The sequence below is a fragment of the Ictidomys tridecemlineatus genome, chromosome 6, assembly GCF_052094955.1.
Source record: "Ictidomys tridecemlineatus isolate mIctTri1 chromosome 6, mIctTri1.hap1, whole genome shotgun sequence".
Classification (NCBI taxonomy): Eukaryota; Metazoa; Chordata; class Mammalia; order Rodentia; family Sciuridae; genus Ictidomys; species Ictidomys tridecemlineatus.
In genome coordinates this window covers 107057077-107071647 of record NC_135482.1, presented here as the reverse complement: position 1 = coordinate 107071647, position 14571 = coordinate 107057077, and the positions used below count along the sequence as shown (strand labels likewise).

Genomic DNA, 14571 nt, shown 5'->3' with positions numbered 1-14571 from the left:
CGCGCTCCGCTCCGCACACCGGGGCCGGCAGCTGCAAGCTAGGCTCTGGCGGCGCGGGGAGGGTCCGTCCCGCCGTCCCACTCTTCCTTCGCCGGCCCGCGGCACTCTGCCGGAGCCCCCGCACTTTGCTGGTTGACCCCCTGCCGTCCTTGCAGTGCGGTTGCCCGCCTCCCGGGACGCAGCCGAGCCGCGGCTGGGAAGAGTCGGCGCTCGGGGCGAATCAGCTGCAATTGGTGGAGCGCGCGCCCACCCCACCTCCCGCATCCCGGGACCGGTAAGGCTGGGAGTCGGGAGTTGATTAGACTTTGCCAGAGGTCGGGCGTCTAACGAAATCCAGGGACCAGACGAGGAAAAGAGCAGGGCACGTGGAGGCTGTGCCGCTGAGGATCGTAGAGGCGATGCGGATTACAGGGTCGGGAAATTGGCAGTGGAGCCCAGGGACTTTGGGGAAATGGGGTCCGGGTTGTGAAAGGACTAGAGAGAGGCAGAAGCGAGAACATTGGCGACAGAATTGTTTCAGGACCCATAACCCCGTTTCTGCTGGGTTCTTTTCTGTCTTGGAGGAGAGAGTCTTAAAGGGACGTGTACTGGCTGTTTTAAGGGCTCAGGCGATGAGAAAAGTGGGGGACATCTGCAAAAATACCTGCTCCCCAGGGATTGTGAAGCTGTCACCTTTCAGCCTGAGAACTAGTGGACCAGGGGAATGGAACTTCCAAACACTTCCCCTGAAGGCCACCCAGGAGCATGCCTCTGCATATGCCAGGAAGAGGATTCCTGACACACTGGGTGTCTCTGCTTAGTGGGTTCAGATGACGTCTGACTGTGCCAGCCTCCTTAGCTTTGGATGTATGTGAGGGTGATGTCTGTCTATGACTCACTTCGGCTTCCAGTAGGTGGATTTGTTTGTGTGAACGTGAGTGACAGTGTGTGTGCATATTTCTGCTTCAGGAGGGTGCTGAGTCTGAGTGCCTGAGTAGGTAGGTTGTGTGATGCTTCTTCTCTAAAAAGTTTTCTCCATGAGGATTTTGATTATAATTCTGACTTCTTCTTCTCTGTACAGTAGGAGCAGAGGACAGTGTCTTTTTTTTTTTTTTTTTTTTTTAATACAAGGAAGAATTGACTGGTTGTTGGAGTGTGTGGCCCGGAGGCTTCCAGCTACCCTGGACTGGCCAGAGCTGAGAGAAAGCTGTCTACACCTGCCTCTCCCAGACAGCTGTCTTTCTGCCGGAGAGTGGATTCTGTCCTTGCTTGGAATAGTTTGCAGGACAGACTGGTGGAAGGCTAAAGGAAGTTGAGATCTTTGCATTTAGGTGATGGGGTGGTTTGTTGGGAATGTTTGTGGGGGTGAGCCCCTCAGAAGAAAGAGACCATTTTGGATGTTGAGATGTGTGTAGATAGTGCTTTTATTTGACTCCAAGGACAATCAGGTGTTGATGTTTACCAGCTGTGAACTACTTTTACTGGTTCAGTGCTGGAGTTGACCAAGCAATCAAGTGGAAGAATCCCTCATTCTCTTTCTTTGTGTGTGTGTGTGTGTGTGTGTGTGTGTGTGTGTGTTATTGGGATTGGACACAGGGTCTCTTGCATACTAGGCAAGTGCTCTACCACTGGGACTACACACCTACTCCTGAATCTCTCATTCTCTACAACTTGCTAGACCACTTCTGTGGGAAGAAGAATGAGTAGCTCATTGCACGCCTGGCAGGAGTGACACAGTATATGGTGGGCAATGACAGGAGGGGCTCATCACAGGCAGATCTGGCTTCATAATTCTTCCTTCATTCCTGATGTGAATATCATGTTTAGGGCTTCTTGGAAGAAAGGAGGGAGAAACTGTCAGAGTTGGGCAGGCTCTGGTCTTTGCCCTTCCATCCACCCTGAGGATGGAGCTACTGTGGTGGGAATTACCTCACCCTCCCACCTGCTCCGGCCGGATGTAGAGTTAGTTCATAGGCAGCACCCAGTGTTGAAAGGGCACAGGTTTAGGGCACACAAATAACAAATAACAACAGTAAATTTAAAGCCCTAGACTTAGTATCCTGATGGATAATATCAAGAAGGGAAGGGTTAATTAATACCCATCCAGAATGTTTGTTGTGAAAACTGAACTTTGAGAAGCACCTACCAGGATAATGCCCAGCACATTCCCAGGGATCCCCCAGCTGATACTGTCTCCAGTATTTTTTAAGCTTATTATAGCAAGGAACCTCTTTTTTCCCCCTGTGTGGATTTTTTGTTTGTGTTTTGTAGTGTTGGGGATTGAACCAAGGGCTTCAGGTTGTATGGGATTTTTTTTTTTTTTTGGTTATCAGGGGTTGAACCCAGGAATGCTTAACCACTGAGCCGTGTCCCCAACCCTTTTTATTTTTGTTTTGAGACAGACAGGGTCCCGCTAAGTTGCTGAGTCTGGCCTTGAACTTGTGATCCTCCTGCCTCAGCCTTCTGAACTATTGGGATTACAGGTGTGTACCACTGCATCTGGCTCATTAACTTCCTCATTTTAAACATGGAGAAACTGAGGTCCGTAGAGGGACTATAACTTTCTTAAAATCATGCAACCTGTGAACACCAGAGCTGACATTAGAACCCATGCCCTTCCCTTTTGCACTCTCCCGCTGGTGTATCCCATATCCCCCATCTCCTCATCTCCCCAGCCACTTTTGTCCAGGCCTGGAGGCTGCTCTAGTCTTATGTGGTGGTGCCTACCATCCTGTGGCTCAGATAAGGTTGTTGGAGGCAGATATACTCTCCTCTGGCCCAATAGAGGAAGAAGCCATTTCACAGGAGGATCTACACAGGTCGAGTCTGGAAAGGGCCTCAGGAGATCCTTCAGATTTATCCTTCTTCCTCCTCCAAGATCTATGCATTACTCTGCCAGGTAGAGAAGGGCTTCCTATCTTTTTATTTTCTTCTTTTTGGTGCTGGGTAGAAGACAGGGCCTGGAGTATTGAGCAACCTCAGCCTTCTCTGTCTTTTCAGATCTGGGATGCAAATGTCACAGAACTTTCTTGGTTTCCATTCTGGTCTAGTGCCTGTGACTGTCACAAAGCAATCCCTATTGCTAAAAGTGTGGCTCCTCCTCCCCCTTCCCAGTGGAACTAAAGGACATTGGTCCCTGGCTTTGGGCCTTACCTTCCTGTAGTTGAGGCCAGTCTAGTGGCAGTTGGAAATTCAGGGCTTATGAGGGTGGCTTTACCTTGCCTGTCTCCCTTTGCCCCTATGACCCTCTCTTGGCAGAAGTTAGGAGACTGCTCTGTTTAAAGCTCTGAAATTGGAGCTGAACAGCTGCTCTCTAGCACCCGGCCCCAGGGGCCCAGGTGGAGGCGGAGAAGGCTGGGGGGGGGGTGGTAGGGCAGGGCAGGGCAGGGCAGGGCCTGGCTTTGTTGCTGGGAGCACCTAGTCAGTCTCCAACTGCTGTATTCTGATTCCAGCCTTGCCTTGACCTCTTCTGAAATGACAGTTTTCTCCTAGCTTTGGTTTTCCTGTCTGATTATCAGTGCTCTTCTAATCAACTGTGTGATCTGGTTTGGGGACCTTCAGCTGGTGGGGACTGGTCCTTTGGGAAATTTTCCATCAGGACTCCCTCCAGTCTAAGTAAGGTCTGTGCTTATAGCCTCTTGTGTTTAATACAGGCCTCTCCTGTAGAGGCGGGAGGATGGGCTGGACTCCAGTGTGGGCCAGCTCCTTGGCTTGGTGTGGTGTGGGCAGGCCAGAGCCCCCATGGGTGGGGACCGGGCTTCCTTTGACCCAAACTTCATGGGAACAATAGACTTCAGAGCAGTCACCAGGGGCAGGAAATGGGAGCTGTGTTAAGGCAGGGGTGACCCTCCTGGGGGATGGGATTGCATATCCGGTTGAGTATGAGGGGCAGTGCAAAGGGCATTGGGGAGGGGCTGATGACACACAGGGTGGGCCACTAGGGTGGGGCTCTTCTCCTAAGGGGGCTGTTGACTCAGAGTGAAACTTGAGCTCTGAAGGCCCATTATTTGGCTGAGGGCTCCGCTTTGTGTCCTCTAGCAAAGATCTGCCAGCCTCTGCTCATGCCAAGCTCACCCCTGCCAAAACCATGCCTTCCCCTTCCCTTCGAGCCCCTGAGATGTCTTGGTGAGTTGCCCTGGCCAGGATAAAAGGCTAGGGTTGTTTCTTCCTGGCTGTCCTCCATCCTGGCCGCCCTCCATCTTGGCGTTGAGCCTCTAGTAATAGTCGATGGCAAGGCGATGTTGTTGGGCAGAGCTCTTGGTGGGGAGGCAACAGACCTGGGGTGACTGGATGAGGAGGGATTTCCTCAGCCACAGTCTGTAAGACAGGCAAGGGGAGATTCCTGCCTGAGGCAGGTGGTGGAATGTTCTGGGAGGCAGAAGATTGTTATCTCACCTTCACCTATGTCAGGGTGGGACAGATTTAGTGAGAGATCTAAGGAGCACTTTGCTTTGGGGGAAGTGACAGTCAATCCACCTGAATTGCTCTGAGTTCAGGTTACCAGATTTTTTACATCAATGTTGGGGGTTCTGAGAAGCCCCAGGAGTGACCACTGGACCCCCTCACTGCCAGGCCTGGGAGGAAGGTAAGGATGCAGGCAGCAACACCCCAGAGGGGCAGGATAGGGCTCTGGAGATGGCAGGCCGCTGAGCTTCTTATTGCTGTCTTGCCCAATTATTGGTCAGATTCTGTTTTTAAAGTGTTGGGACTTGAACCTGGGACCTTGGACATGCTTGGCAAGTTCACTGAGCTACACCCCTAGCCTTCTATGTAGGTCAGAGTTCTGAACCAAAAAAATCCATGGAGACGTTGAAAATGAAGTCAACATGGATTTACTCTACCAAGTGTTGGGGGAAAAATTCATTTAGGAGGAGAAATATTCAGTAAGGATTTTAGCCCTATGACTTTCTTGGGTATAGGAGAAATCCATGTGGCCTGGTGAGACAGCAGTGATTTGAATGTGGCTGAAAGCACCCTGGGTCCATCACTCAGAAGGAGGTTTCCAGTGATAATGAGCCCTGAATCTCTCTTTGTTTTTTTTTTTTTTTATCTGTTCTGTGGATACTGGGGATAATAAGCATTGGATGACAGAACCAGGATTCAAAATCATCTCATTTGACTGGAATTGCTGAGATTAAGCAGAAAGATGAAATTGTTAATATTATTATTTGTCTAACTCTTTTTTTTTTTTTAGAATTTTTAACATTTATTTATTTTTTCTTTGTTCTCGGCGGACACAACATCTTTGTTGGTATGTGGTGCTGCTGAGGATCGAACCCGGGCCGCACGCATGCTAGGCGAGCGCGCTACCACTTGAGCCACATCCCCAGCCCCTTGTCTAACTCTTAAAATTAATACAGACCGGCTGCGGTTGTAGCTCAGTGGTGGAGTGCTTGCCTCCCATGCGTGAGGCCCTGGGTTCAAACCTCAGCACCACATAAAAATAAATAAATAAATAAATAAATAAATAAAAATAAAGATATACAACTAAGAAAAATATTTTTTTTAAAAAAGAGACTAATACAGAGACATTGTTGGAAACCTGGAAAATAAAGAAATCATGAAGGAGAAGAAAAATTGGTAAATCATACCATGGGCTAATGGTGTGATGGGGTCTATGTCATGAATACCTTTGTCACTGAGCTCTGTGACACTGGCCACACTGAGAGTCTGGTTTTAGAAATTGGTAGAGACATCTGTCTTAATAAGAATTGGGGGTAGTTCAGTGATTAAGGCCCTGGGTTCCATCCCTAGTATTGCTAAGAAAGGAAAGAAAAAACGAGAGAATTGACCTGGCCATGATTACGAGTGTCCTAACAGAGCTGGGTGGGAGATTAGAACCTGCCCACCATCAGGGTGCTGTCATTTTACTGCTATTTCTCCCTTCTGGAAGGCAGGCCCTCTTTGCAGCAATAGTGTGTTAGGTTTATCTGATCTGAAGTTACTTCCTTCTATAAATAACTTCATTGCATGGAACTTTTTTTTTTTTTAAATCAGGGATTGCACTCAGGGGTGCTGAGCCACATCCCCAGCCCTTTTTATTTTTTATTTTGAGACAGGTTCTCACTAAGTTAACTAGGGCCTCACTGAGTTGCTGGGACTGCCTTGAACTTGCAATCCTTTTGCTTCCACCACCCGAGTTGCTGGGATTGCAGGTGTGTGCTCCTGCACCTGGCACATAGAACTTCTTTACATAGAACTTGTTAGGGACACTTAGGAAGAGGGAAATAGGGCTAGATGGCCTCTACTACCTCCTTTTCCTTGACTCTGTGGTCCTGGGCCTCAGTTTTTTTGCATGTTAGCTTGTGAGATTGCACTGGAGGATATTACCACTTCACATTCTGGGATTCCTGCTGGAGGGAGGTAGAGCTGAACTGCTTTTTCAACTGACCTTAAAGTTGGGAGAGGGGCAGTGCAGTGTCAGGGCAGTTACAGGAGGAGAATGGGGAGATGTGGGAGTTATTGCCTGGCTCCCACCATCTTTATGCAGCTGAATGAGCAGGGTGTCAGTAGCAATCTTGGTCCTGTCCTGAGCCTGGAAATGGGGAAGATGACCCAGCATGGACTAGGAGCAATGATGTAGACTCCAGTGCAGCAGAGAAGTCCTACAGAAATACAATGCAGATAACACGTATATTTTAAGTTACCTAGAAGCCATACTTATTTATTTATTTGCACTGAGCTGCATCCCCAGCATTCTTTATTTTAAGACCAGATCTTCCTAAGTTGCCTGGCTGACCATGAACTTGTGATGCTCCTGCCTCAGCCTCTTAAGTGGCTGGGATTATAGGTGTCCACTACCACATCATTTTATCACATTTAAAAAGTACAAATGTGATAAAATGATTCAAATTTTCATGTTTATAAAATTATCATTTTTAACCTGCAATCAGTAGTAAAAAGGATTAGTGAGATTACTATTTTTTTTTTTTTTTGGTACCAAGGATTGAATTCGGGTACTTGACTACTGAACCATATTTTGTATTTTATTTAGAGAGAGGGTCTCATTGAGTTGCTTAGCTTCTCACAGTTGCTGAGACTGGCTTTGAACTTGCGATTCTCCTGTTTCAGCCTCCCAAGCCGCTGGGATTATAGGCGTGCACCACCTGCCTAGCGAGATTACATTTTTTAATGCAAAGTGTTGGAAACCCAGTATGCATGTTACACTTTATAGTACATTCAGTTTGACTACCCGTATTTCATTGCTTATTAGCCGCATGGCGCTAGTGGGTACCGTTTGGACTGTGTAGTTTACAACCAGCCTTGTGGATTTGAGTCCCTATCTTACCACTTGTCAGGTGTAGACTTTGGGTACATTATGTAACTGCATTATGTTTCAGTTTCTCCATCTGCAAAATGAGGATAATGTTAATAGAACCAATTTCATACAATTGATGTGAAGATTGAGTTAATATTTATAAAATGTTTAGTTCTTCGGCTTCCATTAAGCCCTGCATAAGTGTTTGTCAAATAAATGACTGTAAATGGTCCTTAAGACAAGCTGAAATTTGTAAGAGGAAGAGGCTAGTGATATACTTGGAAAGAACCAATTGTGGAGTGGTCCTGTGAAGTCACTGATAGGCCATGCCTATGCTACAGTAGTTCTGCATCATGAAATTGACTTCCAGTCAGATAGGCACAATCAGTTGCTGCTGCAAAGAGGGCCTGCCTTCTAAAAGTGAGAAACAACAGCGCCTTGATGATGGGACAGGCTCGAATCCCTCAGCAGGTGTGTCCTGAGCATCTGTCTGCCTGGGGCTTGGAACTGTGTTGGCTGGCGTGCAGGAAGCAAAGCATCCTTAGCCATGCTGCATCATAAATTGCATGACCTCATGTTGGAATGGGAGGTGGAGTCACTTCCAGCACTTGGGAGTTTAAGCAATAGTCTTGCTGCTTATGCAAGAGCACATGAAGCCATCTCAGTGGCTTTCTATACCCTCCTCAGAACAGCGCCAGCCCCGGCATTGTCTGCTCTCCTCTCTTGGCCCAAACTATCGGCTCATCTATAGCAGTCACAGAGTACCCACTGTGTGCTGGGCACAGGACAGTGGGGGAACATGGACAGAAGTACCTGTCCCACAGACTGAATAATGATAATATGTGGGATGAAAGAAGGGCTAATTAGAGGCACAAGTAGGTGCTGTAGGTGCTGGTAAGGGTGATTCACTCTGATGGAGCTGGGAGGAGTCAGGGAAGGCTTCACAGAGGAGGGGGCGCCTGACCTGGCTTTGTGGATGGGTAGGAATTTGATAGCTCTGTGTGTGTGAGAAAGAGAGAAGGAAAGGTCTGAGCAGATATGTAGTAGCTATCTTCATGAAATGATTAGAAGAAGGGAGATAGGGATGAAGTGGATTTGAGCTGTACCCTCGGGTAGGATGTGGAGGTCTGGTTTTTCATTGTTGTTGGGCAAAGGATTGAATCCCTGGCCTCATGAATGCAAGGCAAGTGCTCTGTCACTGAGCTATTCCCCCAGCCCAGAACTTGTTTTAACTTTTTAAGGATGCATGTAGCACAATGTATCTCTCTTTTGAGGAGAGACACCAAAGGTTGGGGGGGGTGCATTAACCAAGAGCCACATCCCCAGCCCTTTTTATTTTGCGACAGGGTCCCACTAAATCATTTAGGGCCTCTCTCAGTTGCCTAGGCTGGCTTTGAATTTGCGTTCCTCCTGCCTTAGCCTCCCAGTCTGCTGGGATTACAGGCATGCGCCACTGCTCCTGGCTGCAAGATATACTGTTTATATTGTACAGTTTTATGGTTTTGACAGATGAACAGAGTTATGTATTCACCACAGTCAAGCTGCAGACGGTTCCAACTCCCCAAATTTCTTCATTTGATATCAGTTCCCCTCCCTCCCCCGTGCCCATCCCCTGACATCTCTGTCTGTTTTGCCATTCCTGTAATTTTGTCTTTTCCAGAACATCGGGAAAATGGAATCGTCATGTAGTTAGGTAGCTTCCTGGGTCTGGCTTCTGTCATTTGGCATAATGCCTTTGAGAGGCATCCAAGTTGTGTATGTTGATAGAGAAGGAAAGATATCTGAGCAGATAGGAAGTGGAGTGATTTGAGGGCCGTTAGTATTCCATTACTGTGTATGGTATTCCACCGTGTTTATCCAGCACTGATGGAAGGGTGTTTGGGTTGTTCCCCAAATGTTCATTATGAATAAAGCTGATATCAACATTTTAGTACAGGTCTTTGTGTGAATACAGGGCTTCATTTCACTTTTATCAAAACCTAGGAGTAGAATTTCTGGTGTATGTGGTATATGAATGTTCACTGGTTTTTGTTGTTGATGATGATGTTGTGATACTAGGGAATGAAACCAGTGAGCTACATCTCCAGCCCTTTTTGATTTTTATTTTGAGATAAGGTCTAAGTTGCCTAGGCTAGCCTCAATCTCGTCCTTCCAACTTGCTGGGATCACAGGCACGCGCCACTGTACTTAGCTGTTCGCTGTTTTAAGAAACTGTCAAGAGTCGGGTTTTGTGCATCAGTACTTAGGGGCACTCACCCACTGAGCCACATCCCCAGCCTTTTTTTTTCTTTGTATTTATTTAGAGACAGGGTCTCACTGAGTTGCTTAGGGACTGGCTAAGTTTGTCTCAGCCTTCCAAGTCACTGGGATTACAGGTGTGCACCATCATGCCTGGCCAGGGTATTTATCTATTTTCCAAAGTATAATGCTTTTCATTCTCACCAGCAACATAGAGGTCCATTGCTCCATATTCTTAGCAGGGTTTGGAACTGTCAGGTTGTTGGTTTTTTTCCTTTCCATTCTGATAGTCATGTAATGGAATCTTATTGTGATTTTAATTTGCATTTTTCTGATGACTGATGATATAGAGCATCTTTTCATATGCTCATTTGCATTGTTATAACTTCTTTGGTGAAGTGTCTGTCCAAATCTTTGGCCCATTTTTCTCTTTGCTTATTTTGAATGTTCTTTAATATTCTGGATACAAGCTCTTGCTAGGTATATTATTTACACATTTTTGGAGAAAATTCATTTACACAGAAATGAATGGGTAGAGGGACTCCAAAGTTGAGCTTAGAGTTTGGTGTCCTGAACCTCGGCTTTTTTTTTTTTTTAATTTTTTTTTTTAGGTGGATACAATACCTTTATTTTTATGTGGTGCTGAGGATCGAACCCAGCATCTCACCCGTGCTAGGTGAGTGCTCTACCACTTGAGCCACAACCCCAACCCTCAGGGTTTTTTTAGGGGCAAAGGTGGGACCAGGATGAGGAGTGCGGTACACCTTGGGAATGGTTTATGACAAAGAAGTGGAACAGGGTCTTCCATGAAATTCCTGGCTGAGTATCTGCTACAGATCTCACTGGAGAATAAGAGGTCCAGGTCACCATCTTGGTTTGTGGGGCATCCTCTCTGGCTGGTGGAAGGTACCTGGACCATTTCTCATGACCTGTTGGGTCAGGCTGTGTGGTCCCCCTCCCCTAAAGCAGAAGCTGGTGCCCCTACCCTTGTATCATTCTTGAACATGGCTTTGTTTCCAAATTGGATGACCATGCATTCTGGAATGGGAGGTGGGGTAGTTGTCATGCCTGCAGGGGTAAGCCACTGGGTGTGGCTGGTGCAGGAGAGAATCTGTGGGGGCGAGTTTTCTGGGTCAGGATAGATCCTTTGCTGTGGTGGCCTCAGCCAGGATCTGAGGGCTTTGGGCCATAAACAGAATTTCTAGAGTATTTCAGTCCTATCACTGTCCAGCCAGAGTGGCTCTGGGAAAGAACATTTCCATGAAAAATGACCCAGGGGATGGAGATGATAGCATACGTGCCTATAATTCTAGCAGCTTGGGAGGCTGAGGCTGGAGGATGGTAAATTCGAGGCAGGACTCAGCAAATTAGTGAGACTCTTTCTCAAAATAAAAAATAAAAGGGCTGAGGGCATGACTTAGTGATTAAGTGCCCCTGGGTTCAATCCCTGGTACCTTCATACCCCTCAAAAATATGACCAAGGGTAAAGTGGGTGCTGCCCTCTGCCTCCTCTCCAAGCTCTGTTCACCTTGACCCACTTCTATGCTGGGAGCTATGGCTGAGAGCTCCTGTGCCAGGGGTGCAGCCCTTTGTGAGAGGTGATTAAGGCCTTGAACTTTTGAGTGGGGTAGAGTGGAAAATAACGGCTATCAATGTCTCCAGGGTCCTGAGGGGGTCCATGGGACTCCCTGGTGCGCTTGGGTCCTGGAAAGCTGAGCACTTTGGCCTGGCTCTTGCCAGGTGTGCACCTGAGCTCCCCATTAGGGGGCCTGTGCTGCATGGGTCTGTGGTTTGGGAGGGTGAGGGCAGCCCTATCCCAGCAGCAGGGCTGATAGGCAAACTCATCCTGAAGACTGGTGAAACAGGCATTTGGTGTGCGGCCCTTAGAGTATATTCGGGCAGTGCCCTGGAGGGATTGCCATTTGATAGAATTCCATGGCAAGTCCTTCAAGTCCTTCTGTCTGGCAAAGACTTCTTAGTTAAATCATCTATTTTAAGATTTGTATTTCCACAGGACAGCTTACTTAAGGTGAAGCCAACTGTTTTGGTTCAGTACTTGGCCACTTGAGTACTTTCATTATTTTATGTGGTACTGGGAGTTGAACCTGGGACCTTGTGCATGCTAGCCATATACTCTACCACTGAGCTACACCCCCAGCACAAGCTTTCATTTTATTTAGGAACCCTTTTTTAAGGCTCCAAGAAGAAAAGAATACAGGATTTACTTTTCCCAGTTCCATACTTTATTTTTTAATAGAATAAATTTAAATACACACACACACACACACACACACATGATAGGCTGAGCATGGTGGTGCATGACTGTAATCTTAGCAACTCAGGAGGCCGAGGCAGGAGGATTGCGAGTTCAAAGCCAGTCTCAGCAACTTAGTGAGGCACTTAGCAACTCAATGAGACCCTGTCTCTAAATAAAACTTAAAAACAGGTTGAGGATGTGGCTCAGTGATTAAGCAACCTTGGATTCAATCCCCAGTACCAAAAATATGTGTGTATGTGTATATATAATGGTATTTATTTATTTTGGTTCTGGGAATTGAAACCAGAGGTGCTTAACCTGAGCCACATGCCCAGTCTTTTTTTTTTGAGACAGGTTCTAGGTAAGTTGCTGAGGCTGGCTTCTAATTTGTGATTCTTTTGCGTCAGCCTCCATTCACTGAGATTACAGACATGTGCTGTGGTGCCTGATTTTATATGTGTGTGTGTGTAAAATATCCCCAAATGCTAAAAAATTATATATATAAAAACTATTTGGCAGTTTGGGGATTATAGAAGAATTGAGCAGGGTATAGAGTTCTTTTATGTACCTGTCCTCCTCCAGTTAGCAGTGTCTTGCATTAGTGTGGTCCTCCTATGAGGAGCTACTGTGGTGCATTATTATCCTCTGTGGTTCACAGAGCTTTTGCTCTTGGCATCTCAGATGCTGTGGGTTTTGGCATATGTACCCATTGTTATAGTATCATCCCATATAATTTCACTGCCTTAAAAATTCTGTGTACCAAGTATTTTCTCCCAACCTCTGATCTTTCTATTGTCTCCTTAGTTTTGCCTTTTCCTATATTAACTGTGGAATATTATACAGTTGGAATCCTACAGTGGGTAGTCTTTTCAGATTGGCTTCTTTCACTTAGCATTATGCATTTAAGGTCCCTCCATGTCTTTTCTTGGAGGAACTTGCTTGATAGCAAGTTTTTTTTTTTTCCACTTAATAATATTCTACCCTACCCACCACTTTTTTTTGCTTTGCAAATGGGGTGCTGAGCCCCAGAGAGGGGGAGTTCCTGGCAGGAAAGCCAAGCTTGGAGTCTAATTTGTCTTTTTTCTGCAAGCCAACTGTTGCAAGGGGCTTCCATGCCTGGCATTATGCTAGGGCCTAAGGCCAGTTTCATCACATTTCATCACCCCTTTTTGTGACCCCAAGCAGGGGGTGGAGGGGTGTGGATATCCACTGGCAGTGACCCACTTCCTGGAGGTGTTAGAGATAGGCCTGCTGACACTCACCACCCTGGAAACCTGGGAGGGCTGGTTGGGGACAGACTGCAGTTCCCACCTTCTGGAGAGCTGAGGACAGGGTGTACTGGAGCCAGGTGTGTCCTCACTTACCCTGCCCTGTCCTAGGGCCTGGGGCTGGGCTTGGGGCTATGGCCACTTAGGAATCTTATCTCCCCCACTTCTCTGCATCTCCAGCAGCCCCTCCCACTGCAGACTCCTCCTCCTGGATTGCTTCCCAGAGTTCCTCTCCTCCTGGCTACTTAGCTCCCCTTCATTCTTATCTCCACCCTCCTTCATCCCACCCTCCTTCATCCCTGCTAACAACATAGCAAGGGTATTGCTGAGGCTGGCTTTGAACTCTCAACCCTACTGCCTCAGCCTCTGAGCGGCTCTTTTCCTTTTGTTCCAATGCATCCTGTTCCTGGGGAGGATCTTTGCCATCCTCCTCCCTTTCATCTCCAAGGACTCACTCAACCAGGACCTGGGGACTATTCTTGTCTCTTTTTATTTCCAACTATAAACAGGCCATTTTCTTTTACCCCTTGTACTTTGGGACTAGGTCCCCATACAGTACCTCCTCCTCTTCTCTGTCCACATTTTTTTCCTTCTGCTTTTAAAAATACTTTTATTTATTTTACTTTAATTTTTTAAAATTGATTTATTTGTTCTAATCAGTTATACATGACAGCAGAATGCTCTTGGATACATTGTATCCAAATGGAGCACAATTTTTGACTTTTGTGGTGGTACTCAAAGTGGGGTCACACCATTCCTGCAGTCATACATGTACCTAGGATAGTCATGTCCATCTCACTTCACCATCTTTCCTACCCCCATGCCTCCTCCTCACCTCCCCCTTGCCCCATCCAGAGTTTCTCCAGACTCATCCCATCCCCCTCATTATAGATCAGCATCCACTTATCAGAGGAAACATTCAGCATTTGGTTTTTTGAGGATTGGCTTACTTCGCTTAGCATGATATTCTCCAATTCCATCCATTTATCTCAAATGCCATAATTTTATTCTGTTATTGCTGAATAATATTTCATTATATTGTATATACCTCAGTTTCTTTATCCATTCACCTATCGAAGGGCATCTAGGTTGATTCCACAGTTTGGCTATTGTGAATTGTGTTGCTATGAACACTGATGTGGCTGGGTCACTGTAATGCCGTTTTTAAGTCCTTTGGGTATAGACCAAGGAATGGGATAGCTCGGTCAAATTGTAGTTCCATTCCAAGTTTTCTAAGGAGTCTCTATACTGTTTTCCAGATTGGCTGCACCAATTTGCAGTCCTACCAGCAATGTGTGAGTGTGCCCTTTCTTCCATGTCCTTATCAACACTCATTGTTGCTTGTATTCTTGATAACCGCCCTTCTGACTGGAGTGAGATGGAATCTTAGAGTAGTTTTGATTTACATTTCTGTAATTACTAGAGATGTTGAACATTTTTTCATATATTTGTTGATCCATTGTATGTCTTCTGAGAAGTGTTTGTTCAGCTGCTTAGCCCATTTACTGATTGGGTTGTTTGTTTGTTTGTTGTTAAGTTTTTTTTTTTTCTTCCAGAAATATTTTAATAAA

The 14571-nt window shown here is 46.4% G+C and overlaps 1 protein-coding gene across 4 annotated transcripts in view; it reads left to right on the top strand.

Moving 5' to 3' along the window:
• Nucleotides 1–14571, top strand: part of Tead4 (TEA domain transcription factor 4) — a 69536-nt gene that overhangs the window by 1097 nt on the left and 53868 nt on the right. The window contains exons 2-3 of one of the 4 annotated variants that reach the window (XM_078015403.1): nucleotides 156–274; nucleotides 2382–2462. The exons of the other annotated variants lie outside the window; for them this stretch is intronic. The gene's annotated coding sequence lies outside the window, so the exon portion shown is untranslated. The remainder of the gene's footprint in view (nucleotides 1–155; nucleotides 275–2381; nucleotides 2463–14571) is intronic. 4 annotated transcript variants of the gene reach the window in all.